Here is a 26595-nt window from a genome sequence, read left to right on the forward strand (position 1 = left end):
TTTTTTTGTATTCCGGTTTTATAGTATATTGGCAAAAGACACAGGAATGACAAGCTGAGAAAGCTTTCTGTTATACTTGTTGATTTACTCGTCTCTCAGACTATGATAGCCAAAATAACAGCACAGATGTTACATTTTTATCAACATCATTTAAAGTTTACTCAGCTAATGCGCTTCAAGAGAATCAAGATGCTCAGAGGAACATCAAAATGTTTTAAACCCACTGATGACCAAAAGTAAACCTCCAGGCTACCTGGATAAATTGTGATTTGGCTGTAGAATTACAAAATTGCACTGACTGTGTGCTTTGTCCCCTTTTGGGTGGAAAACTTTTCCTCCTCTGTGGAGTAGTTATTTAATATTACTTTGTGCTCTAACAGTTTATCAGGCAGAACAAGAAAATCATGTCAAATCCTATCTGTGGTGATGCAACGGAAAAAGTGGGTTGAAAGGTGACTACAATCACAAAAGGGGTTTAATGGACTGTTTTTTTTAGTCAAAATTTCAGACACATTTTGCCTTCTGAGGACAAAAGCATTTAAATAAGTGAACAAGTGCAGCTGTTTTTGGCATCTGGACATTATCAACTGTAATTCATGTTAGCAAAAAAGACTACGGGAGAGGATAAAATGGATCTGAGACACATTGCAAATGCAATGTGATGACATAACTGATGTTGTATTTGGCAAAATATGTTATGACCTACATATATGTTTTCTTTAAATTCACCTCAGGCAAAATATAACAAATAAACAAGCTAATTCATGGTAGGGCAGTGACCTTAGCTCAGAATGTTTAGGGGATCAAATTTGAAGATAAATTAATCAAATTTAACCAGGCCGAACAGATTATAGAACTATTTTAAAGCTGGCATCATGTCTTGAGAACAAAAGAAAATGTTTGTCTCTCACTTTGTCTTTGCTAAACAGATGCAATGTCATTATCTGTTGCACTGTCTCTGTTTCTTACCAAACCTTTCTTCATAATTTTATACGGGAAGCCTACATACGGAGCCTAAGCCATGTACACACTTGCCCTGATATTTTCACAACACAACCAGCAGCACTTGTTCCCGGCACACTGGCATCCACTTCAGTTTGTCCAGAGAGCTCTCAAAAACTGTCTCCCGTGCATTTCCCTTCAGAGGAGTTTCAGATCAATATAACGGTAGTGCTAATTAGCACTATCCCAGTTAGTTTGTTCATATTTACGTGTGAGCAACCAGTTTTGATTGTCACCGTTAAGCTCGTGGATCCACTATGTGAAGGTACTGCTTATAAGGCTGAGTTTACTTGTAACTCCTCAGACTGAAGAAGTCTCTTAGAGAAGAGACGAAAAGTTTCAACAAAGAAGGGCCCGTCTAGGGGACATACTCGATTTTTCTTTAACTACAATATAACTTTAATGTGATTTGTCTGCAATCCATTGCTGTGGCTGTAAACAAACTATAATATACAACTCGGTGCCCTAAGACATGAGCGTGCTTTGTCCATTCCCAAACCAGCATTGAAGTGTGTATGGAAACACTGTCTTATTGGACAATTCACAAAGTGGGTAAAACAACCAGTGAAAAAGACCCACAGAAGGATGTTGCTGCTACCATGCATAAGAGTTGCTACATTATTCGTTTTATGTGGACTAATATATCTCAATCTTTGTGTTGCGTGACCATTTAACCTTTCTCCAGAAGGCGTTTTGCTTGTCCATGTGGAAAACTGCAAATTACAGTCAAGCTTAAAGGTGTTAATTTTAAAACAAAGGTTTCTTTCTTGCTTGGCACCCTCTAACTCTGTGTTACTGTTGAACTGGCTGCACTGTGTACAGTAGCACTGGTGTTCAGGTTTATGGTGGACGCACAATTGGGTGTTCCAACTAACCAACCAGTTTGAAATTAGCTCTACCACTTCTGACAGAAGGAGCGATAAAAATTCCAGCCAGAATCACGGCAGGACCTTTTTCATAGCTATAGAATGCATATAACTTTCTTTTCAATATCTAAAGTACATTGGGGGAGTGTATGTATACATTGTAGCCTGTATTTTGAATATATGTCGATGAGAGAATTTAAAGTTAATCAACTTGGCAAAAGTCCAACTATTCAGCCAGTTGTAATTTTAAAAAAGAACGCCACAGTTGTTTGTTGTGTATTCATAACAAAAAGAACACTTCTATTGTGTTTTTGAAAGACTCAAAATAAACAATTATTCATTCCAAAGAAGCGTGCAATAAAACTTTTCAGTGACACAACGTGCTTAACCTTTATAACAAAACTTTTCCCCTGTTGGTCTACTAATCCTTGTGGTTTTGTTATGGCGTATTTGTGTGATTCGTACAGATGGATTAATTTTATGCTTTTTAAAGGAAAACAAATAAAACCATAGAAATGTGTGGCAGCATGTGATCCCTGTCTTTTCTTCACAGATCTTTTTCACTTCTGTTCACGGAGCGGTCAACAAAGCAACCACTTACAGATGAAGAAACACTAAACCTCCTATTAGTATTCACACCCCCGTCTGTTCTGTCCATTGCCTCCTTTGACTGCATTGTCTGAAATCAGTACGCTCACTTCAAAGTAAAGCCATGAAACTTCAAAGCTACCGAGTGTGGAAATGCGCTTTCTGAAATACATTTATGCATCAAAATGCAAATCATTTAGGGTGTTGTAAACACTTTCAGACGCCACAGAGCATGTACACACAGGTGCGTGAGTCTGATTCATTCTTTATGAGTCTATATAAGTTATAATTTACTAGACACGGAAACACCTGTAGCTTTGGCGCTCTCTTGGTGTAAATTATAAAGAAATTCATCTTTATACTTAGGTGCAAGAAATCTCTTTGATGCTTCTTAAACAAAAATAAAGGGGTGAAAAAAAAAATCAAAACATCACTCCATGACTGAAACAGAATCAAAGACGATATCAGCTTTCATGAAGATCAAGCTGCTGCAGAAGGTACTTTAATGAAAGTTGAACCTACTCGGAGCCTCCGGCTAAAGCAGGAGTTCAGCCCTCCTTCATATGTTTCTCCCCCCCACATGACACAAAGACCCAAAGAACACTGAGAAATTCAGGGAGGGGAAGGTATGGTTGTGTTTTTTGCCCCGGAGGAGAGGAAAGAAGAGGGAAGATGCTCCACAGCTGTGGGATCATACTTGCTGTCGGGTTGCCATCTCTCGTTGTTTCACTGACGCTTACTACTTGGAACATTTGTTCAGCCTGAATGTTCCCAGACAAGCAGGAATGATATGCTTTGTGCAGGGGAAAGCAAATGGGTGTCTACATACTACGACTGATTACAGCGCGAGCGTGGCTTTTGTGGATTTCGATTACCATCTAATTTTCAGCTCTACTTGATTATAGAAATTATGATGTAACAAAGAAAACACACGTGAGCCTTTCAGACTTAACAATACTAATTAGAAAGCATCCAAACTAAGACATGTATCCCCCGTGTGTTGCGCCGAATCTCTAAAAATAAATCCAAATAATACAATTAAACCAACATTTTTCTTTCCTTCCCACGGGGCAGGCTGGCAGAAATACACCTACACACACAGAAGGAGGCATTTTGATGACTTTCTGGGCTGCTGACTGTGTTTATGTTGCTGCATTGTTTGTGACACTTGTTTTAAAGCAATCTGAGCCCCTTCAGCGGGGTGATGGAAGTGTCATATGCTAAAATTGGTCTCAGTATATCACATTGACTGAAAGCTGGTAGCAGTCCGACCCACACAGGCAGCCCCCCACCTCTCTCTCTCTCTCTCTCTCTCTCTCTCTCTCTCTCTCTCTCTCTCTCTCTCCCTCTGAGCCAGAAGGATTTCAATCACACAGCACCTCCTGCTGTTCAAAGAACAAGCAGCAGATTTAAATTGAAGCTTTTATTTATTTATTATTAAAGTATATTTATTGTAACAATTATAATACTACATTACCAAACATTACATATATATATATATATATATATATATATATATATATATATATATATATATATATATATTTATAGATAGATAGTCATTAATAACAATATATAAAAATAAAAAATAAATCATATATATATATATATATATATATACTGTATATTATGCGTGGGTTTTGGGTCTACGCTGATACGCTGACTGTTCTGGGTCAACATGGGTTGATATATAGAAAAGCTTCTTCTTGCTTATGGAACAAAGTAACCCCAGGGCATGATGCGGCCACCACCATGTTACACAGTGGTGATACACTCTGTTGACTTTGTCAACAGAGTGTATCTAAAATGGCTCCAAGAGACCATAGAACATTCTTTCACACAGTTTTGGGAGATGCATCTGAAGAAAGCAGGCGTCTGATGTCACATGCATAACACAATCAGTAATTAAATGTGGTTCTGTCAGGTTTTTGGCAGCTCAATTTTTATCCAATGTTTTTGTGAATTTTGGAGAAAATACCAGTATCAGTAATGTCACTGTTCTTTCGTATGTTTTCCTGTTATAGATGGCTACCTCCATTATATATGTATGTGGATTTTTATTCCCACTTTTCCTGACTGATACTGTCGTGAAATCAGTGTAATCGTTTTGTAAGCCATTGGGTTTGCTCAATTATGCAAATGGCAAAATGTGCAGAATTGCTGAACTTAATTGAAAGGTAATTTAGGCTCTCTGCCTTACAGCTCATTGCAGGTGAGCATCCATGAAGACTGAATGCTGGAAATAAACCAACAAAGTGTCAGTTTTCAAGTTGTGCATTTTCAAGATTTTTTGCATTTTCCCTCTGACAGTTTTTTAATGGGATATCCTGGTGCAACACCCGGGGAATCTGGCATTTAAACAGAGAAGTGTAGCCTACACTTGTGTAGGCTATTAATTTCTACCGTATACCTTTTCCAGTATGGGTGGCATATTGTAATTAAGAGTTCAGCAGTCTGATGACATTTTGGGAAAAAGCTCACACAGAAACTGATGGTCCTGCACTGAATGGTGCGAAGCCTTTTTTTTTCTGAGAGGCCAACAGGGGAAATAATCCATAGTGCAGAGGGGTCACTGATGAGGTTTCTGGCTCGATGCATGCAGTATTTAGGTGCAATCGCCAGAGAATTCTCACCTCTTCTCACATACTTCCAGTAAGCAGAACTATAACCTCCAAACAATACAGAGAGAGGAATCTGGTCAAAATATTATCTATGGTGCTTCTGTATAATATACTGAGGGTAGGACCAGGTGGGCTCTCCTCATTTTGCACAAGGAGGGAAAACGCTAGTGTGTTACACGAGATTCACAGACCAGGTGAGGTCGTCTGTGATATACATACCCATGAACTTGGAGCTGATGACCTCCCATTGCTGTTATTGATAATGAGAAGTGGAGTATGGCTTGGTTGGTTCTTCATGAAGTCAACAATGACCTCATGCTCCAGATCAGGGGTTTTAGTCTGCACCAGCCAAACCGTCTCCACATTCTCTCCGAATGCCAGATCATTGTCATCCCCAGTGAGCCTCACAACTGATCTTGTTGCAGTCTTTTCTAATCGGGGTAAACATCGGGGGGCTCAAAACAAACAAAGCCCTGTGTCCAAAGCTATATACATTTAAAGGGTGTCTTCTTCCTTTATATCATGACTGTATATGACATCGTAATAAACTTCTGAAAGTAAGTGATTCTGGGCATTTTCACATCAGGATAGTTCACGGGACTTGGTTTAATTTGGTGGGGGATGCTGTAAAATGCCATGCCTTTTTTTAAATTTAGTTCACCCTCGTGCTGCACTTTTGAAAGCCGACCAAAATGCCTGGACAACGTGTCACAGGCTAATAGATTGTCACAGAAGGTTATTAAATTTAAAAAGAAAAAAACTCTGTGTGTTTTTGCATATGTGAACAGATCACAAAACAATTTCTCTCCATTGAGAATGTACAAAGAATCTAATTTTATTGTACAGAAGAGCATGAAGTTGGAGGAATGCACTCTCTAGTTGGCTTTTTTAAGACTAAGTTAATACTGGTTATCTGCTGGTCAACCGTACTCAACCAAAGATCAGAGGAGACTCACTGATTTTACCCTAGATTCTCTGCCAGGCCAACCCCCCACTCACATGCCACTCTGCAACACCAATAACCTGGAAAGTATGCGGCACCTGTGAATGGAAACATCACAGCTTAGGCTTCTAAGATCAACTCTGACCTATCTATTCCAAAACATGTCAGCAGCTGGACTCAGGGAGGAGATGAAACCTGCCACCGGCTTCACTCTTCCCTGGTTAATCAAGGTCAACGGTTGCGTATTCTGTGTGGGATTGTAAACATTTGGATTATGAGCTGTTATTGTTAAACCTGCTAATGCAGCCGATATAGCAGGGTGTTTGGAGGCAATGGTCTCAGATTCGGACGAGTCCAGGGCGGGTAGCCAGGAGTGTGATAACTTTATCTCTGTTCTGGTTCTCAATAAAGTGCTGGGACTTGATGGAATCACCATTTCCTTTTATTTAATAAGTAACTGAGCGATCACTTATCATTATTTCCCACAACACACCTCACCTCCACGCCAGACAGAAACCTCTCCCTCTGAGCCACCTCCTTCCTGCAGACGCAGTAAGCTTGAGATCATCATCTTATTCTGACATCACCTTCCATCATAAGTCATACTATCCTCCCTACAAAGAACCAGTTACCAATCACCGTCTCCTCAATAAACTGTCGGCTCTTGTCCTGAGGGGTTCCCCCTGCATCTGGGTCAAAACATGACAAATATCCATATTATATAACATTCTTGTGGTTAAAAATGAGTTAAAATAGAGAAAACTTTCCAACTAAAGTGAGTTGGAAGTGTCTCTTTTTTTTTAAATGAACACATTTGAAGTCAGAGAAACAGTCCTGTCAGCGCTCAGCGTGCGGGTGTCTGAGTCCGTCTTGTGAGAAACTTCACAGTCCTTTGGTGCTTCAGATGGTGAGCAGCAGAGCTGAGCAGCACACGCAAGGAGCAAAAACATCGGCTGGGAAAAAAAAAAAACAGCTACATCTTGTTAAAAAGTTTACACGTTTAAGATGTTTTCTGCAATGGCATTAGTCAACCCTTATAAGTTTGCTGGTCCATCTGTTGTCACACTAGGGAGAGAGCCACATGCATCATCTATTTTTTGACATGAAGAGGAGGGGTAAATTGTATTCATTTAGTTATACTTGTGACATGCAATATTATTATTTTGATAGCACACCATTTTCAAATCTCCAAATCTGCCTTCCAATGCTTCTATTATACTTTGTGACAACAGGATGACGAAGCTCGAAAAAAGAGTTGTGATGTTCACAGATTAAATTAACCTGCTGACTGGTTCTTTAACTCAAACGGTGGGAACTAAGCTGTTCCTCTTCTTATGTTTTGAATTAACCTCTTTTTTTCCCTGTTTCACACCAAGGCACACATAAGCTCCTCCTTTACTACTCCACTGAGTGAGAGGGGGAATGGGAACAAGGGCTGGAGGAGCACAGCAAAGTACGCGTGTGTGGTTCCTATTTGATATGCAAACATTAAGAGACATCATCTGAGCTACTCACACTCTATTCACATGAGTGCCTAGTTGGCAGCGGTCTAAGGGGGCCAGTATGAGCCAGCCCCTCTTTATGAGCTTGTTCAGCTTTCTTAAGTTATCAGCTCCAGTGCCTTAAAAAAAAACTGAACAAGATGATGAAGAGGGCAGGATCTCCGCTGAGGACTGCTCTGGAACCATCTAGAGATGATTGTGCAAAGGAGGGCGCTTTATGAAATGACGAACATAAAGTGAAACTCTGAGAATCCTAAAGCTTTATGAAGCTGTCATACAAAAATACTGTCCTGAGTCTTGATTAAAAAAAAATACAAATATAAAATAGTGAATAAATATAAAAGGAACAGGTACAAATGACCAGCTTTCTTTCTAATGAGATCAGATATTTTAAATTATGTTCTTCGGGCAGTCAGCTTACAGTCTTGAAATGTTATGCCCTGTAAAATAAAACTCTTTTTTATATCTATCAGAATGTTCATGCATGGATTCTAATGCAGACTGTTTTTCACCGGGAGTTGTGCAGATTGTGTTACCCTTGTTCTGGATGTGCCTCTGTTGTGCAGTGTGGCAACATTTCTAATACTATATGTGTCCACCTGCGCCTATAAGCCAGTAGTCTATTGAAAACCCTTTACCGTTTGTCTGGTTTGTCTCTGCCGCCATGTCCTCTCAACTGTTTTGACCAGTCTCACTGCAGCAAGTAACCGCTTCTCTTTCACCTCAGTATGTGAAACAACGTAGGGTTTGAAGTGTGCTGAAAACAAGCAGCTCTTTTGTGCATTTGGGAAATAAACACTCAATAACTTTAACCAACGGTGTGATTGTTTTTCCGGCAGTCACTTCAGTAATCAAATCTTTACTGCTGTGCCTCAGTCTTTCAAATCGAAATGAAATGTCACCATCAAATGCACAAATGATACACACTGCAACAACTTATGGAGATGATACCAAAAAAAAAAGAACATCAGAAATTATTAAGACTTCTGACAACATGAGGGGAACCCCTCCTCCCCCCAGCTACCTGCCCGGGCGTCATTTGTGAAATCAATAGCTATGTGATATTCACGCTACACAGATAGCTCCTTCTTCACACCAGAGCAGTGGGAGCTGTCGAGATGTCTTGCTCTTAGTCTTTAAATCATTGATCCCCTTTGTTTGGAGAGTATTCACCGTAGGAGCAGGCATCATGTGTCTGACTTATAGAAATTTGGGTCTTTTAATCTAACAAGTCTTCTTGTGGCTCAGTCTTTGTCTTTTTTTTTTTTTTTTTTCTTAAAGCTGCCCGCCCATGTAGGCAGCTAAAGGTTATTAAGCTTAAAGGTGTCGGTAGGGGCCTATTTCTCGTTTGGCACTCAGACCATGGTAATATGAATTTAGCTTTACTGTGGAAGGTGACTCTAGTTTTCCACCGTCTTCTAGTTTATGACAGATCAGATGATTGGAAGTTGGACACGATTGGGTTTTCCAGCAGAACAATCATCTCAAGCACACATCAGAAGACAAATCCGACACCTGGAATGGCCTCAAAACTCCAATCACATGATCAAAAGCACATTGGACCATGATTAAAATTCAGGAAACCACGCCGATAAAGCAAACAATATAAATTCTGCCAAGGAGAGTGGTTAACCATTCAGGCAGAAATATGCAGGGACCTTGTTGACAGCTACAGAAAGTCTGTGGTTGAGGTCCAACTATCTTTGAGAAATTTTATAAAAATCCACAATAAATTAAGAATTGTTCTCCTAGGTGTTTTTTTTTTTTTTAATTTACTGAGGCTGTTTAATTCATAATGATTTCAGAAGCTAACATGAAGGAGTCCAACTTTAACATGACATTTCTGAACAATGATTTTATAAACCATCATAGATATACATACAGAAAATGAAAAAAAATAAAACCCACATAAACACAATCGCCACAACTCACTTCTAAAGGGGAGGTATTCCTTTCCATGGTTGCTACATGCGTGCTCAGTATGAGTGATCGCTGCAAAGTCAATAACTCAATGTAAGCGACTGTCTATTGGGTCTATGTGTTCTTTCAGGAGGAATGAATGCTGCAAGTCAATGACCCGATGAAATCTGTTGGGTTTACTTAGATTGAAAACTTTTAGCCAATCTTTCTGTAGATCTGATTTGATAGAACTGACTTTGTGAAGTGTCTTGAGAAGACATGAGTAGTGAAATGGCACTATATAAATAAACTGATTTGAGTTGAAGATGCTGTAGAACAATGCGGATTTTTAAGAATCAAATATTTAATAATCCAATACAATATAATATAATTAAATAGTAAATTTATAGCCCTGTATTCATCCCAAACTATAACTTCAACAAACACATAGTGATATATTATTTCAATGTTCATGGTTATCCCTTACAGCTAATGGAAACATTGGGGGCTGGTGACTTGTCCCTTGTTCAGCAGTCACTGACTGCTACATACCTGCTTAGAGCTACAGTGCATCAATGTATCCATCACACGTGCTACAACTGTGAATTTCCTGATGTTAAGCCTCTTCTGAACCAGAGACAATGTCAGAAGTCTGTCAGTGTCTTACCTCGGCTAATCAGAAAAAAAGGGGTGCACTGTCGCTCGGGGGTCCAAAATCCTCCCTTTAGATGAAACTAAATGCTGCATTTAATTTGAAAAATCAACATGCCAAATTTCAGAACTCTTGTGGGAAGGCGCAAAATCCAAGTCGCTTGAGATCCAGTGTTTCCATTGTCAGCGATCATTTGGGGTGTCACATCATTTGCTGCTGTTGGTCCACTGTGTTTTGATAAAATGTTATAGTTCTTCGTTTTTCTAGCTGCTGACAAGCTTTATGGAGACGCAGACTTAATTTTTTAGCAGGACCTGTCACCTATCCACACTGCCAAAATCAATACTACTTGTTTTAATGACCTTGGAGTCACATCTTGATTGGCCTGCTTAGTCCCCTGGCCTAAACCCTATAGAAGCTATGGAAGGGAAAGATGAGAGACACCAGATCCAATAATGCAGACATGCCTAGGGCTGCTATTAAAGCAACCTTGGCAGGCAGGGATGCACATGTATGAGACCCCTTTTAATAGAAACTTATAGTTGGCAATACACAGAAAGCTACCCTAGATGGCGCCAAGGTGAAAGACTTTTCCTGATCTGACGTTTCCAAAACTTCAATAGCTGTCGAGAGGACCTTGCGTTCCACCTTTGCACCAATACTGGAAATGTATAGGGATGTATACATTTAAAGTGAAATGTTTAGAATAAAAAGACAGGAAGGGGAAAAAAGCAGGTTTGGATGAAATTGCTCCAAACTTTCCAACTTCCCTGCTTGAAATACACACCCGTGCGGGGATACGGCCGTTTAACTTCCAACACACAATGATCGTAAAATGCGCGGAGCTGCGCCGCGACGCACGGCAGAAAGTACGTCGCGCACCCAGACCGTGGTCCTGCGAGGACAGAAGGGGCTCACACACCCCCAGCAAATTCACCGAGAGAGGCGGGGGAATCCAACGGAGCAGAGCAGCTGAGCCCAGAGATTTCATGCTTCTCCCGAGACCGTTAGTGTTAGTTGGAAGAAACGCAAATCTGTGTGTGTGTGTGTGTGGTGTGTGTGTGTGTGTGTGTGTGTGTGTGTGAGAGAGAGAGAGAGAGAGAGAGAGAGAGAGAGAGAGAGAGAGAGAGAGAGAGAGCGTTCCCCCTCCCCGGCGCACAGGCTCCCTGCGCTACAGTCTTTCAGACACACCGGGAGCGCACAGTCCGCTCTCCACCTCCGAGCCACCGGACTACATGTGGATACAAAGGCCGATAAAGGCAGATCCGAGGGAATAGTTCAGGGAACTACAGCAGCCGGCGACCTCTTTCATGAACACGGGTAAGTGGACGCCTTGGTGCCTGATTTCCAACGGAGATCGCTCCTGTGGAAAAAGTGACATTTTAGGTCTGATCTTGCGTTATTTCTGGAAGCGTGTCTCTAAAAGCGACGAGAGATGAAAACTTGTGTTGACCTCAAGCCACCGATATTAATTAAATCGCTGTTGTTTCTCTCTGTCCGTGTCGCTACTCTCAATCGCTTATATCTTCAAGCGCTGGCACGAGAAGCATAGCGCGTGCAATAAATCTTCTGCCTGTATTTGTATCATTGGAGCCATAATCTCTATGCCCTGTCTGTGTTGGTCAAACCCAGAATATGGCAGAAAGTGTTCAAATGAGCAAACAACTGGTCTCTTGTTGTGTGTGTGTGTGTTTGTGTGTGTTTGTGTGGAGGGTTTTATGGTAATAAAAGCGGACCCCGCTGAAGACGAGGCCAGTCCTGAGCACAAAGACTGTTCTCAACAAGTACAGTACAGTGGGCGCCTGCTTGGTGCTGAGGCAGCGACTGCGTGTGACAGCACCATTATTCACCAAGATGCCTAATTGCACCATGCGCTGCGCTGGATAGATGCGCCGTCTTCATGATGAGGAGACAAGATTTAAAGCAGTAACTAAGTGCTGATACCATTTGGCTGGACACCTGTTCTTCACTTTCATTATAACACTGGAGGAGGGGGAAAAAAAATCTGTCCTTGCATTTGGTCCATTGCTGAGTTTCAGAGACTCTTAAATACATTATTTGTCTGTTGTTTACAGAGATACAGAATAATTATGTTTTTTTTATGGCTAGTTCCCTCTGTAGCAAAATTTTACTGAGTTAAATTTTAGTCCCCAGGGATGTATTGATCAAAGATTCAGTGGTGGATTTCTGCCCACCGATTTTGAAAAGCTCTGCTTTGCCTATGTTTCTCTTAACAACTTTGAATTAAAGAAAAGCATTCCCCCATTTTATGGATAAATTCAAACTTAAATATTTTTCACTATAAAAGTGGTTACAGTAAAATCAAACAATGCTTTATTTCTTTTTTTTTTTAACAACAACAACCTCAAATCCAAAAATGGTGTAAAATCCTGCCATTTATAGGGATGAGTTTGCTGTATAAATATGTGTACAAGAAGTGGAGCATATCCAAAGGTATCCATTTTTTGTACAGGATCCCTTCAAACTAAATAACAGCCGTATCCAATGTCATCATTCTTGATTTATCATTAATAATTTATATTTGGGCTAGAGGCAGTTTTAATCTGCAAATGTGACAGAGAGCTGTCATCGTTACACAGCTCTGCACTTAGACAGGATTTCACTATGGTTTCAAAGTAAAAAAACACAAGATATTTATAGCCAGCGAATAGAAAGTTGTCCAGTTCCAGAGAACAGCCAATTTCTCAGTGCATGTCCAATGGTACTTCTTTGTGTGTGCCTTTTCTTTACACTTTAGCCTAATCTTCAACGAAACAGGCTACTAATCACCTCAAAAATAAAAACAGCTGACCGAAACCCTGACTGTGGTTCCTGTATGCATGTGGAAAACGATTGTTACAAAGGGATATGTACCAAAGAAGAGACAAATGCGAAACCATCACAAACAAGTCTTCAGTTTCTGGGAGCTGGATGAAATGCGCAACATGGTCTTTTTTACTAAATAGATCTGATAAGTCATTTCAGATTTGTCCTCCTGAGCACCTAGGAGAAATCAATACGGAACAGATTTTTACTCTGTGGTTGTGAGTGGTTAAAAGGGCGTCTGCCGGAGTGCAAACACAATACTTAGCCTATTCCTCGAACCAGAATACAACAAACAATTTAGCTGATGTGTGCCAGAACTGCATTTTAGAGGAACTCCAGGGGGTACAATGTCAGACCATCATGTATCGCTGCCTTTCTGTCCAGATTCAATTCCTTAATGCACTCTGAGAGGTTGAGATCTAATAAGAAGTGGAAGAACATCTTCAATAATGAAAGCCCACCTGCATTTGCGCTGCAGAGAGAGGCTGGGGGCTGAGAGGCTTCATAAATAACGGAGGCCAGATCCTGACATGTGCTGCTCCAGCGTCTGGGAGCTGCCAATAATCCCTCTGTTCTGGCCGAGGGAAAGCAGGGGGGGAAGGGGGGGGGCAACAGTTTTAGTTTGAAGTCATCAAGTAAATGTAGCCTCGTGCCGAATCTTTTTTTTACACGATTTTGCAGAGAGAAACAAATTCTAAACATGTACCCCGGGTCCTGGATAATGTAGACAAATCACCAACATATTTTTGGACATGTGTCATCCTACTGTGTAGGTGTTGGTCACAATTAGATTTTGTTTGTATTATAGAGCTGTACCTTTTATGAGGCAAATTAGGATAATCATTTAAATCCAGGCAATACATTCTATGCTGTTGCCAAAGGAGCGTTGTTGTGATACAACTTAATTTCCTCTGTAGGATTTCAACAAAATCCCCTATAGGTATTAGCCTGCATTCAAGTAATTATCCCAAACAGGTTGCACTCTAATGGCAACCTTCTGTGGCTCTTTGGCTCCGGTTTTGCATACTCTAGCCTTAAGTTTTAGCGGGAAGACTTGTTGATTTGTAGCTGTAGCTTGAACACAGATAAACAACAGCAGATTCCTTCTTCTGAGGCACAATGTGACTCTGGTCTGAACACAGCCCCTGTTGCCGTCAGGGCTTCAGGCGGTGCCGGCTATGAAAAGATAGCTCTGTGTTGAGCTTCACGGATTGACCGAGCAGACCGCGTGACTCCGCCGTTGTGTCTCTTAAAGAGTCTCATGAGCGTGATTTATTTAGTTCAGAAGTTATCCCCAAAGAGCAGCTTTCATTCTGTCCATTTTGAACGGAGCAGACCCGGGCAAAGTCATACACAACCAACGGTGCCCCCCAAGAGCAATTTACTTCTCACCACTTCCCTTTCTAACTTTTAGGGGTATTTATGACTATTTTTGCCTACTTTTGATTTGAACAATAAAACCCTACAAATAGAAAATTCTAGATAATTAATTAGTCTTTAAAATTAGAATTTCTGGACAAATGTACTAGTTATAATGACCAGAGATGGAGCTGATCTGATCAAATGGTACTGACGACACTATTATTCTTGGATCGGAGAGCAAGCTGAGGCCACCAATGCGTCTGTTGTTTCAGAGAGCAGAGAGCTGATTGGTCAGCAACAAATCTGTTGGGCACATAAACAAAATTTATTTAAGGCAAGGCGAGTTTATTTGGATAGCACATTTCAGCGCAAGGCCAATGCAAAGTGCTTTACATAATTTAAACATAGGAAAATAAAAACAGAATAAAAGCAAGTAAAAAAAAACTGTTGGAATAAAATGTAGGAAAATTGAAATAAAGTAAAACATTGGAAAATGGAGACTTAAAGCAAATATTACCGATTTAAAAAAAGAGTTGGACTACAGACGTAAACTAAGGATGTTTCAGTAAAACAGTTTAACTAGAACAGTTGAAGGCAATCCTAAACAAATGTGTTTTTAATCTTGATTTAAAGGAACTCAGTATTCACTTTTACAGTTTTCTGGAAATTTGTTCCAGATAAGTGGAGCATAAATGCTGCTTCTCCGTGTTTGGTTCTGGTTCTAGGTATGCAGAGTAGGCTGGAGCCAGACGACCTTAGTGGTCTGGAGGGTTGATACACTGATAACAAGTCTGTGATGTATTTAGGTGCTAAGCCATTCAGTGATTTATAGACTAAAAAGTATTTTAAAGTGTAAGGACATTAGAACTGGGGTGATGTGCTCTACCTTCTTAGTCCTAGTGAGGACGCGGGCAGCAGCGTTCTGGATCAGCTGCAGCTGTCTGATTAACTTTTTTGGGAAACCTGTAGGGACACCGTTACAGTAATCGATTTGTCTAAAAATAAATGCATGGATGAGTTTTTCAAGATCCTGCTGGGACATTAGTCCTTTAATCCTGGAAAAGTTTTTCAGGTGATAGAAGGCGGTTGCCTCCGATTTAAGCCTGTTTTCCATTTAAAAATGTCACCATCATATGTTCTTGGCTTTGTTTGACTTAAATAGGCAACTCCTATTTTACTGAGCTCTTTAAACCTACGTCTCTCAATCTCTCATGTGATAGGATTACGGCCGGTCATGCATGATTATTTACTATTCATGGCAGAAACCTTTTCGGTTTATACCTCAAAAAAGGCACAGAGCTGATAGCATTAGCTTAAAAAAAACTGTGGTTAACAGCACCTTTGAATTTTATTTATACTATTTTATAGAACACAGAGACTACAATGAAGTGGAAATGGAAAATATTTTTATTATCAGATATTTAAACTATGACATTGGGATCGGATTAGAACCAAAAAACCCTGGACCTGAACGTCCTTAATTAAGAAAAATATCCATTGTGATAGCTCAAATTTATTGGCACAAGTGAAAAAAAATTTTAAGCATTTCTCCTGCTTGTGTCTGTGCTGGAGTTATATTTCAGAGACACTGCAAAGTAATCAATTTAGGAATAACAATTTTTTTATGCGCGCAACAACAACAAATCAAATTGCCTCCCGACCCCCGACTGACTATATTATTGAAATACAGAGCATGAAGGCGTCTCAACTGAAATATGAGAGCCTACCACATATTGCATCCAAATTGTCCCTGTTCAATTGAGATAATGCACACACTGATTTTGCGATGGCGATTGCAGTTTAAATATTTTTTATGGGCACCATACATCTCAACATCAATTATACATAAGTAGAGTGTTGCTTTACTCAAGCTGTCGTGCTGTTTCCATATTCAATGTTTCAGACTGAAAAATGTGTTGGTTCTAAATGTGAGGAAATTAAGGGGATTTTGTGGGATATCTTTGCGGTTTGCATGTCAAGTTTAATTCTTTATTTTTTATTTATCGCGTATAGTAGGATCAGCTACGCAAACTATCCACCAAATGAATTAGTTTTTAGAAAGGTGAGTCAATCTTAATCAGTGAAAAGAACATATCGTAGTAGGAGATTTGACTTTGTTGCTACTGCCACATTTCGGTGCAATTTAGGTCGTGGTTGCATCAAATCTGTAGCAGGGATGAACAAGTGAAAAATGCATGGTGTGTGTGAGATGCTGGGTCTCAAGTGGTGAAGAATTTGTCCAAAAAAAGTCCATGGCAGCCCGGCTCATCAAATTGTGTGTGCTACACAATAGTGCGAAAGCGCTTTATTTAACCACGCAATTAATGGTCAACATGCAAATATTCAGGGTGAGCAACTTTTGAAGAGATATTAATGATGTAATGGTAGTTGGCTGGTGGACTGGCATAAAATCAAATTCTGCCCAGAGTCTCATATTATCTTGGGCTGACTCTGGCACGGGAAATCAGTAAGGAAATAGCAATGTGTGTATGTTAAGTCAAATAAGTCTTGTACATCAAGCAAGAAAGCTAAAAGACTGCAATGGCAACAGTAATCCGCTTTGCTCCGCCGTACGCTAAATGGAGGTTTTTCTTTTCAGCTGGCCATCTGCATGTCTGTGTGTGTGTGTGTGTGTGTGTGTGTGTGTGTGTGTGTGTGTGTTTTCTATTGCGACTAAGAGGGGGGAAAAAAAAAACCTTTTTATCCCCCTTCAGATGGCAAGGCCCTGAAATATTTAACAGGGCCTGCACTATTTTTGGGTTTGTGCTCAGTTTGTTTTGGAGCTTATGTAATATGTAGTTTCGGCTCAATGTGCATGGCAATGTTTTATCACAACTACCACACCATTGGTTCTGCATACTTCAGAGTGAACACTGCTTGAAATAGTACCATTTTAAAGCCAAATAAAACACAAAGAGCTGGAATTAGATGGAAGGAAATTAGTCCCAGCACCAACTGTTCACTGACAAATCGAATTGCCATGTTTGATACAGTGTCTCTTATGTGTCAAGGAGTTAAAGCCGAACCAAGTCGTCTCCTGTTCCTTGTTTCTAAAAGATATTGATCATTTCGTCTCTTCTCCCTCCAACTATCGCCGTCCCTCCTTCTTTGCCTCTCTGTTTGCCTCCCCCCTTTTCCCCCCTCCATCTCTTCTGTTCTCCTCCTCTCTCCTCCTGAGGTGTCAGATTCTCTGACTCATGCCCTGGTGTGGAGGATGGGAGGAGAGCAGGATGAAAGAGGAGAAAGAAAAGTCATTTTGCAGATATAGGGAGTGACCTTCATCCAGTAAGAGGGATGGGGAGAAGGCTGGAGCTAATACCCTGCCATAGAGTATTCGCCGCGGTACAAGAAAGGGGAAAAAAAAATACATTGAAATTGATATATGAAGCTAATGGAGGCTCTATGATATCAGCAGGGATGCTTTTGGGAAGCAAAGCAAGTGATCAGGAAATCCCAGCGGTTTGTGCTGGAGGAACAAACACTCCTGAGAAGCAAGAGTAACGCTTTACTCACAACCAGTCAAAGGCTGTTACATTGAAAGAGCCTCTGTTTTTAGACTAATTGGTAGTTCAAAACAATTTGTCAACTGTTGTATAGGCTTGGGCCCCAGTCCACCTACTCTAAAACTAAAGCCAGCTGCAATTCAGGCTCAGACAGTGTCACTGTGTGTCTGGAACCAGCAGCCGCTTGGGAGATGACAATCAATGACTCAGAAACAAGGCTCTGCAAGGTTCATTATTCATGCGTTTCAGTTGTTTCAACTGTGCTGGGAGTCGCTAGGAGGGGGAAGAAAGGTGGATTTACTTAATCAGAAGATAGCGTCTTCTGCTAAACCAACATCAGGACCCAATCAATGCTCTTTAATGGGTGGGTGCTTATTGATAGGCTCGAAGTAGGAATGAATTAGCATTGCTCTCTCCTTAAGGCCTGACTATGAAATTACAGAGAGAAAGCGTCCTAACTTTTCATCAGATTTGCCCAGAGAAGTTGGTCTTTGGCTCTCGTATGACAAACGCTTTGACATGCAGTAAGTGGGCGCTGGAGTAATAAGAGGAATGCTTGAATATATCAGCTCACACCACTTAGACGGTTTGGAAACCATTCTTTCTAATTCAATAAAGATATTTAATTTTGTTTATTCATATAGTACCAATTCACTACAAATGTCATCGCAAGGACACATTGCAAAACAAAAAGATCCCAGTCTCACCTACTTATATAGAAATGGATCATCAAAGAGATCCAAGTCATTAAAGTACAATTCAATCATATGGTCAGATTCAACTTCAATTACATACAATCCAATATGATTGTAATTTTAATGTAATAAAGTGAAATATAGTTGTTCATATTATATAACATATGGTAAAAAGTTCCAGTAAAACCTGAAATTTACAAACATTTCCCCAGTAAATCAAACTAAACTCTTCCTGCTGTACAACAGTTGGAATCATCAAAATCATTTTTGTTTAGTAATTGCCAGAGTAGCAACAGAAATATTTTAAAGTAATTTTCACTTTAAACGTAGAGGTAGACATATGTACATTGCCTACAATTTAGTAGAATTGCTTGTGGAACTTTATGACTTGGGTCAAACATTTTGGATATCCTTCCACCACCTTCACACAATAGTGTGAAGGAATATTGGCCCATTTCTGATGGAAGGACTGATGGAACTGATCCACACACCTTTTCAGGTATGCCTATGGGGACTAAGGTCAGGGCTTTGCAATATCCACTCCAAATCATTGACTTTGTTGTCCATCAATCAGATTACAACCAATGTGGTGACAATGCTAGGGTCATTGTCTATTTGGAAGAATCACTGATGTTATGAAATGCTGCTAAAATGTCCCCATATAATGTTCTTCCGTCTTGCAGCAAAGCATTCCCGCAACATGATGCTTCCCCTTTCCCCTTTTTCCTCCAAATGTACTTTGGATTTGGTTTCATCCGTGCAGAGGACATGTTTCCAAATCTGATCGTATTTGCAAACTGCAATAATAATAATGCCTTTCCTGCCCTTGTTAGTAAAGAACCAGGTGCACTGATGATTATTTCACTCCCCAGCTTTATCCATGATCTACATACGGTATTTTGCTTTTTGTTTCGAGTAGGATTTGTACATTTAACACCAAACCCAGTTTATCTCTGGGACACAGAATCTACAGTGTTTTGCTACTGAAGGATACGGTGGCTGCTGTTTAGACTTACTTATAATCCTTTGAACAGATGACCGTAACAACTTTGGGCCTCTTGCCAGACTTCTCTCAGCTTTGCCATGACATCACACAGACAACCAGCATGTGTGAGGCGTTGCCTTAAAATACATCCGCAGGTGTTCCTCCATCTAACTCAAACGTTGTAAATGAACCTGTCAGAAACTTAGAAATAAGAAGAAAGTAATGGGAAAAAAATCTCTGCCATTATTTTAGCATTTAACAGATAGAAATAGTTTTTGTAATTAAAACTGAGCTATAACAGGAGCATTTTTGTCTGATTTATCATCCGGCTGTAAGAAAAAAAAAAGATCATGTGCCTTTTTATATGGCGTATGCATGCCTTTTTATAGGTAAATATGGATATGTAAATATCCTGGTTCATCTGTATCAAAGGAAGCTTGTCCGTCTGCATCAAGTAACTGACCTTGCAGCAGTCCCTTATCCTGGGCAGCATGCAGTCAAAAACATTATTGCCTGAATTTGTATCTGTTTGTGAGGAGGACATACTGTTAAATAGGAGAAATAAAATAGTTTCCTGTTCATTTTAAAGGCAGTTACTTCTTAAACGAGCAACATTTTCTATATAGCAAACCAGGAGTTAAGACTCAGTTGTAACTCCATGGATTTCACACCTAATTGAGGAAATATGAATCAGAGGTGTTATTAAATTCCTATTTTCATGGGTTTAAATATAAGTCAACATGGAGAATTTTTTTTTAAATGCCTCTTTTTTTAAATGCCTTACCACGAGGTCTTTGCATGCACTGACTTCATGAAATCCAAAGAGATGTGTAAGCATCAAAGAATGGGTTTTCTCATTCGTGATGTTTCACCAGGACTTTGCTGCAGCTGTTTTCAGTCGTTTGAGGGTCTTTGCATCTTTATTCTTACCTTCAGAGAGTAAAACCCTTTAATCATGTTCAGTTCAAGTGACTTAAGGATTCAGCCTGTTTAGAATAATCCACCTCTTCGCCTTTAGGACATACCGGCTTACTTTAGCTGGTTTTAACTTTGTACATCTGTACTGTGAAGCTTCACGCAATCAGCTTTGGCTCCATTTGAGCTGACAGGTTTCTACCAGCTGCTCCTCTTTTTTGTCATTTAATCAATAAACATCAATGACCTGGGACCTCTGGTAGCTGAATGTGCTCAGGCCATCATGCTCTGCTACATGTTTTACAGGTGATGTGAAATGCTGCTTCTTCCACATACAAAGCACCTTTGGCTATATCTAGTGAGTTCATGACAACAGCTTGGCATGTAACTGCTGCATAGAGAGATCCTGATCTTATAATTAGAAGTGGGCCATTCAGGCTTTCCCTGGCCAATCCCTAATTGCTGATTCAGATATTCCACTAAATCTAGTTTATTTATTTCTAAGGACCATAACATAAAATAGAAGGAAATGTTCAGCTGGTAATTTGCTAGAGGTAGAGGTTTTTAATCCAATAGATAATTAAGGAATTGGAAACTAAGCTCAAAAAAGCTAAAATTGCATGATTAAAGTTTTTGTGCTTAATTAATTTAATGAAAAGGAAAAGCAAATCCTCTCGATGATTTAAAAAAAAAAATGGCCAAGCTATTGGTGTATCCTTTACCTTTGATTGGTGAAAACGTGTCTCACACGGAAAACACAAAAAAAATCCAAGCTTTAACTTCAGTATATTTATCTATCAAAAAAACAAATGTTCTTAAAATCGGTGTTGCTATAATCCTTTCCAGCCTTAATAGTTCTTAAAATTTAAATGTAGCTGAAGGCTTTTAGTAATTTATAGTTTCTTTTTGACTGGTTGATCAGAGTGTTTAGGATTGTGTTATTACCAATCAATGACCTCCTGTTTTCCTGCATTGTGAAATATGTGCAACCAGAGCGATAATTTACACATTTTAAACAATTAAGGTCCCATATTTACCCTGGGTAGGTGAAAAAAAATCTCCTAAAATCAGTTTTGGAGATTTGCAGTGACACCTTGGCGTTACCAAGCTGTAACAATTCATTTTATGGCTTTTTTTTTTTTTTTTTTTTTTTTTTTTTTTTATCTTACCAAGGGTGCCAGTAACTGTGGCTGATACTGTGTCTTACAACTAAAAATAGATTGGGTAACTAAAAACCTACAGCAACAGACAGTATTATTTTTGCTATAGTTATCGATGCAGTGAAAAGAGAAAAAAAATATGTTAAAATGTTGCACATTCAAACTCTAACATTAAGCATTGCCCAAATATATTTGTGTGTTTGAAATGATCAAGTTGACTTTAATCTAGTCAACGTTCATCTCTAAATAATCGGCGCAAGTACCTCTTAGTTTCTCTGGAGAATAAAGAAGGACACACGAGAAATTTAAAAGTCCCTCAAATCTAAAGAAGTCATGTAGATAAAACCTGAAAGAAGAAACATTCTTCAGTTTTCTACGTCTTTGATGAAAGGACGCAAACGGACGGCAGAGACAACTGTTGGGCTCCCTCTCTGTTGGCCGGCTGCAGGAGCAGCAGGCGCAGGGGGGTCTGATAACCTTCTTCAGGGCCCCTGCGGTTGACAGGCGACTTGCACTGCAGGCTGACACGGTTACGCTTTAACAACAGATGAAGCCGGGGGCTGATAGGAGAGCGCAGTCCCCTCTGTGCCAAGGCCTGACCTGTCTCATTATATGTGACAGAGCTGAGACAGACATGCCGAGAGATGAAACAGTGCTCTTTAATTTCAAGCCTCTCCTGTTTCACAACTAAAACCCTGATGTTTTATCTCATCTCAGTGGAGAGATTGAGGAATTGAAGCTGCTTTGTAGTAACCTCCCTGATCAAATCGAGTACTTGTAAGTTATATAGATGTAATGTTTGACACTTTATAGATACCCTGACCTTTATATTAAAAATCAGATGAACTACATGTTCTCTGTGCGTTTTTGCCTTTTTCTGTGTAAGCTTTATACCTGGTTTCTCTTAAACACCTTTTGGAAAGGTTTATGTGGTGAACAGTGTATAGAAAAGTTGGCTGTTTTGATGAGGTTTAGATGAATTTTCTTCAATCAGACTTTACTATGAAGGTCTAGCTGGAATAAAATAACCCAGTGGCAAAGTTTGTGAAGTTATGTTGGTGATAACCCAAATGAACAGTGGTCTACTAAACTATTTCAATCCCTTGAACTTTTTCACACTTTGTTCTTTTTACACCCACCAACCTCAGTGCATTTCATTGGGATTTTATCTGAAAGAAACTCAAAGTATCACATAATTGTGAAGCGTATGTCTCTGCCAACTTTGCACAGATGGACGGAAATAGTTGCCCATTCTTTGCAGAACAGGTCAAGCTCATTCAGACTGGATTGAAAACAGCAATTTCACATTTGTGCCATAGATTCTAAATTAGATCGATCTGAACACATGCATATGCATATGCTAAACCAGTCCATTCCCCATTGGAAGGGGAACCTCCACCTCAGTCCATTTCAACCACTGGCATGTTGTAGGATGTAGGATTGTAGCATTTCCCCATATTTACCTCCATCCATCTTCCCATCCACAGCTTCATTGTCCCTGCCTTGGAAGAGCTTTCAAAAAGATGGTGCTGCCACCTTCATGTGTCACAATAGGGTGGTGTGTCCAGGGTGATGAGCAAAGATAGTCTTCCACCAGACGTATTGCTTTGCATGCAGGCCTAAAAGTTACATTTTGCTCTCATCTGACCAGACCAACGTCTTCCACAGGCTATCTTTGTCTCTCACATGGTTTGTGGTAAACAGCAGCCAGGATTTGTCTTGGCTTTTTTTTCCACAAGGGTCTTCTTCTTCTACATTGACCAGGTTTGTGGGGTGCATAATAGCTGTAGATCTTTGGGGTCTTGGCTGCTTCTCTGATTACCGCTCTCCTTGCCTACAATGTCAGTTTAGGTTGACCGCCATGGTTGTTTTGTGTTTTTTTTTTTCCCTGAAGATCTCTAACAACCTCCTGAGGCCTTACAATTACACACATGTGGATTATTTTCATGAAATAGGTGACCTGCGAAGGCACAGGGTTGACTTGCATTTTGTTTAGCGGTATCAGGTTAAGACAAATCCATGCCTTTTTATGTAAAATAAAAACTCAAAATCATGGATAGTTTTGCTTCCTCTTTACGAATGTGCAAATAGTTTTGATCATTACAATATTGCTACTGTAATGTCGCATACAGTTCCTGTGTAGCCGTGTTTGCCCTCGGTGTGTGGTCAGTTTAATGGACAGAAGCACATCAGGTCTTAATATATAGTTTACAAAATAGGACCCTTGTATGGAAGCGTGTAATCGCTAAGCATCTCATTTAAATTTAGAGGAGAGTGACGAGGAGCTGTTTGAGGAGCAGCCTTGAGGTCTGCTCAGTCCGCGCCTCGTATTTTTCATCATCGTCTGAGGACATCTGTCGTCGTGTCACTGCATGTGCTCGAGCTTTGCTGTTGCTCGAATTGGTTCACGACAGACTGATACGCTGAGTCTTCCTGAGGAACTTCTCGGCAGATCAAAGCCTGTTTGCTCTTGTGTTTCAGCCTGACGTCTTCCCTGCCCATATGTGTGCCGTATAAATTTCCGGAGCCTTTCATCCCAGCAGCTGCATGTTAGTTTTTGGTGCTGTGAATATGGTGGTATGTGTGGGTGTGTATGGAGTGGCGTGGCGTGTGCGTTTGGATGGTTGTAATATCTGGCCCTTGCTGTGCGTGTGTACACACATCGACACCCTCTCACCTACTGCTCCATACGTGTCCACCCAAGGGGCCGCCTCGTCCTCTCCGCCTTTGTGTGTGCATCGGGCCTTCCTATATGCAGACAGCAGACATTGTTTCTGTCATTCACCATGAAGGTGAGACATGTCCTCGTTCCTTCTTTGTGTCCTACTCCAGCCCGTAGCCGTCTGTTTACCGTTTTTTTTTTGATGGATGCGGTTGCCTCAGAACAGGTGACCGACTCTCCACACAAGTCAGTTGTACAGATCCTTTTAATCTCAGCAGTCTCTTTGGAGTGAAAGATACTGAAAACATGACAAGAAAGAAAATATTGCTGGTGGTTGTCAAGGGATGTATGCTGGCTGCTTTTATCCTTGGCATCTTTCATGTAAGTTAGATACAAAAAAACAACAACAATATTGGTGTCTGGCTCCCATTGTATTAGATTAGTATGTTATGCTGTTATGTTAAATGTTTGCAATTGGGTTTATTAAGTCGTATTACGTTTTGAGACTCGTCTTATATTTCCCTCAAAAATGCATTACATTACATTCAATTTAATATGAATATACATGTTTTGTATTACATTAACTCGTAAATCTTTTTCAAATTGAAATCCCCCAGCTTTTTTTGGGTTTAGGATTCTTCCTTTTCATGTCTCTATAAATCTGTTTGAGTTCATTTAAAACAAATGGTTTGCCTTAAGGTGTATCTGCAAACTGAGAAGAAAGAAAAACAGATATTCACAGGTGTTCCAGATGTTCCAGATAATTGACGATTTGCATGAGAACATCATCATCATCATCATCATCAAAACAACAAATGGAGGGATGCACTTTGAAAAACAAACTGGGTTTCATTTCATCCCTCCTGGTGCTGATAGGATCACACAAAACATAAAGTAGTAATTCTGCTCACATCGCTCAAAAGCTTTTTTCAGATTCTGTTTGTTTTGTTCCTGATCGTGATTTTTTTTAATTATTATCCTTGTTGGATAATAAAATGTTCCATTTCTAGTTTATGAAAAAATCTGAAATTGTGGTGTAATTATCAAGAAATGTTTTAGATTTGACCTTTAACTGATTTAAATCAGTTTATTCTAGCATTACTGAAAATTAAAGTTGCTAAAATAGTCAAAAATGCTCCCCCAAAAAAAAAATTTATACAAACTCCTGCTCCAGCAGTAAAGATTATAATTTCTAATTCTTGTTTGTGTTTCTTTAAATTGTACATTTAGACTTTTTTGTCATTACCATACCTTTTTCGTCATTACCACCTTTTTTGGGCTTATTTGGGCTTGGCTTTTCCCCCAAAAAAGACCCTTTTTCTAGCTATCGTGCCACGCAACAAGACCTATTTAAGGCTGAGTTATACTTGTCACACATGGCTGTACAGACTGGACGCAAGCCCATGAAAGCACATGTAGGTGTAGTATTCTCCAAAACATAACCAGTGGAAATGCAGTAAACAAGAGAACAAACAGTTAACATCACAAACCCAAAATATTTGTGCGCAGTATCATAAACAGTAAAGATACAAAAAAAAGTGTGTTATATGTAAATACCTGGTTGCAATTGCGTAATTTAATTGAGATAAAGTTAAATTAGTAAAGACTCTTAACTAAAAGCCAAACCAAAAAGATAAATCATACGTTTACTGAAAAACATGAATGGTTTGTTCTGCTCTCGGGTCCTCAGGAAGGCTTTTCCACAGGCAAGTACTGTAGTAAGAAAATGATTGCTCACTGCGGGTTTTCGTTCTTATTTTGGGTATTATCAAAATAACTTTTGCAGAAGACCTGGGGGATCTAAGGCTCACACTATTAAGCCCAATTTGATGAACGCATGGGCCTAAGACCATTTATGCCTTTAAAAGTCATTGAAAGTCCTCAAAATAAATGCTAGTGTAAATTAATACATTTACTGCTAAACGTCTAATTTTCAACCCACAAAACCGTTCACTGCAGTAGCAGCCACAGTTGCTTCCAGCTGTTGGGATCAAAACTATGTTCTCATATCATCACTTCCTCAGAGCTCACCCATTTTAGCCGAGAAGCCGAGTCCTGATTGGCTCCTCATGTGTCCTGCGTAGAACATGAAGTTTCTCCAACCTTCACCATTTCAGGGCTGGAGATATTGCGCTGTTGTTGTGTCGATGGCTAACTTTGCCGCGGCTTTGAGGTTAACTTACTTAGTCAGCAACCGAATGAATGATTTCCACTTTTGGCCATTTGTGTTTGTGCCTGTCATTTACGTTCGCAGTCATGATTAATTCAGAGTGCAGCGGATGACTACAAACGGTGACTCACAACTGGAGCTCATACGTAATGCGTTCAGTCAGTCGGAGCAACAAAAGGGTTATAAAGTCGGTGAATAAGGAGCAGGATTGAGGATAAGCTCTCTGCCTCACTTCTCCTGGTCT

At 39.9% G+C, this 26595-nt stretch overlaps 1 protein-coding gene across 1 annotated transcript in view; it reads left to right on the top strand.

Annotated features, from left to right (window-relative positions):
* The first annotated feature begins 11189 nt into the window (after nucleotides 1-11189).
* LOC105926068 (poly(rC)-binding protein 4) overlaps nucleotides 11190-26595 on the top strand; it is a 62896-nt gene continuing 47490 nt past the window's right edge. The window contains exon 1 of the mRNA XM_036132773.1: nucleotides 11190-11393. The gene's annotated coding sequence lies outside the window, so the exon portion shown is untranslated. The remainder of the gene's footprint in view (nucleotides 11394-26595) is intronic.

This window comes from Fundulus heteroclitus, unplaced genomic scaffold (genome assembly GCF_011125445.2).
Source record: "Fundulus heteroclitus isolate FHET01 unplaced genomic scaffold, MU-UCD_Fhet_4.1 scaffold_54, whole genome shotgun sequence".
Taxonomy (NCBI): Eukaryota; Metazoa; Chordata; class Actinopteri; order Cyprinodontiformes; family Fundulidae; genus Fundulus; species Fundulus heteroclitus.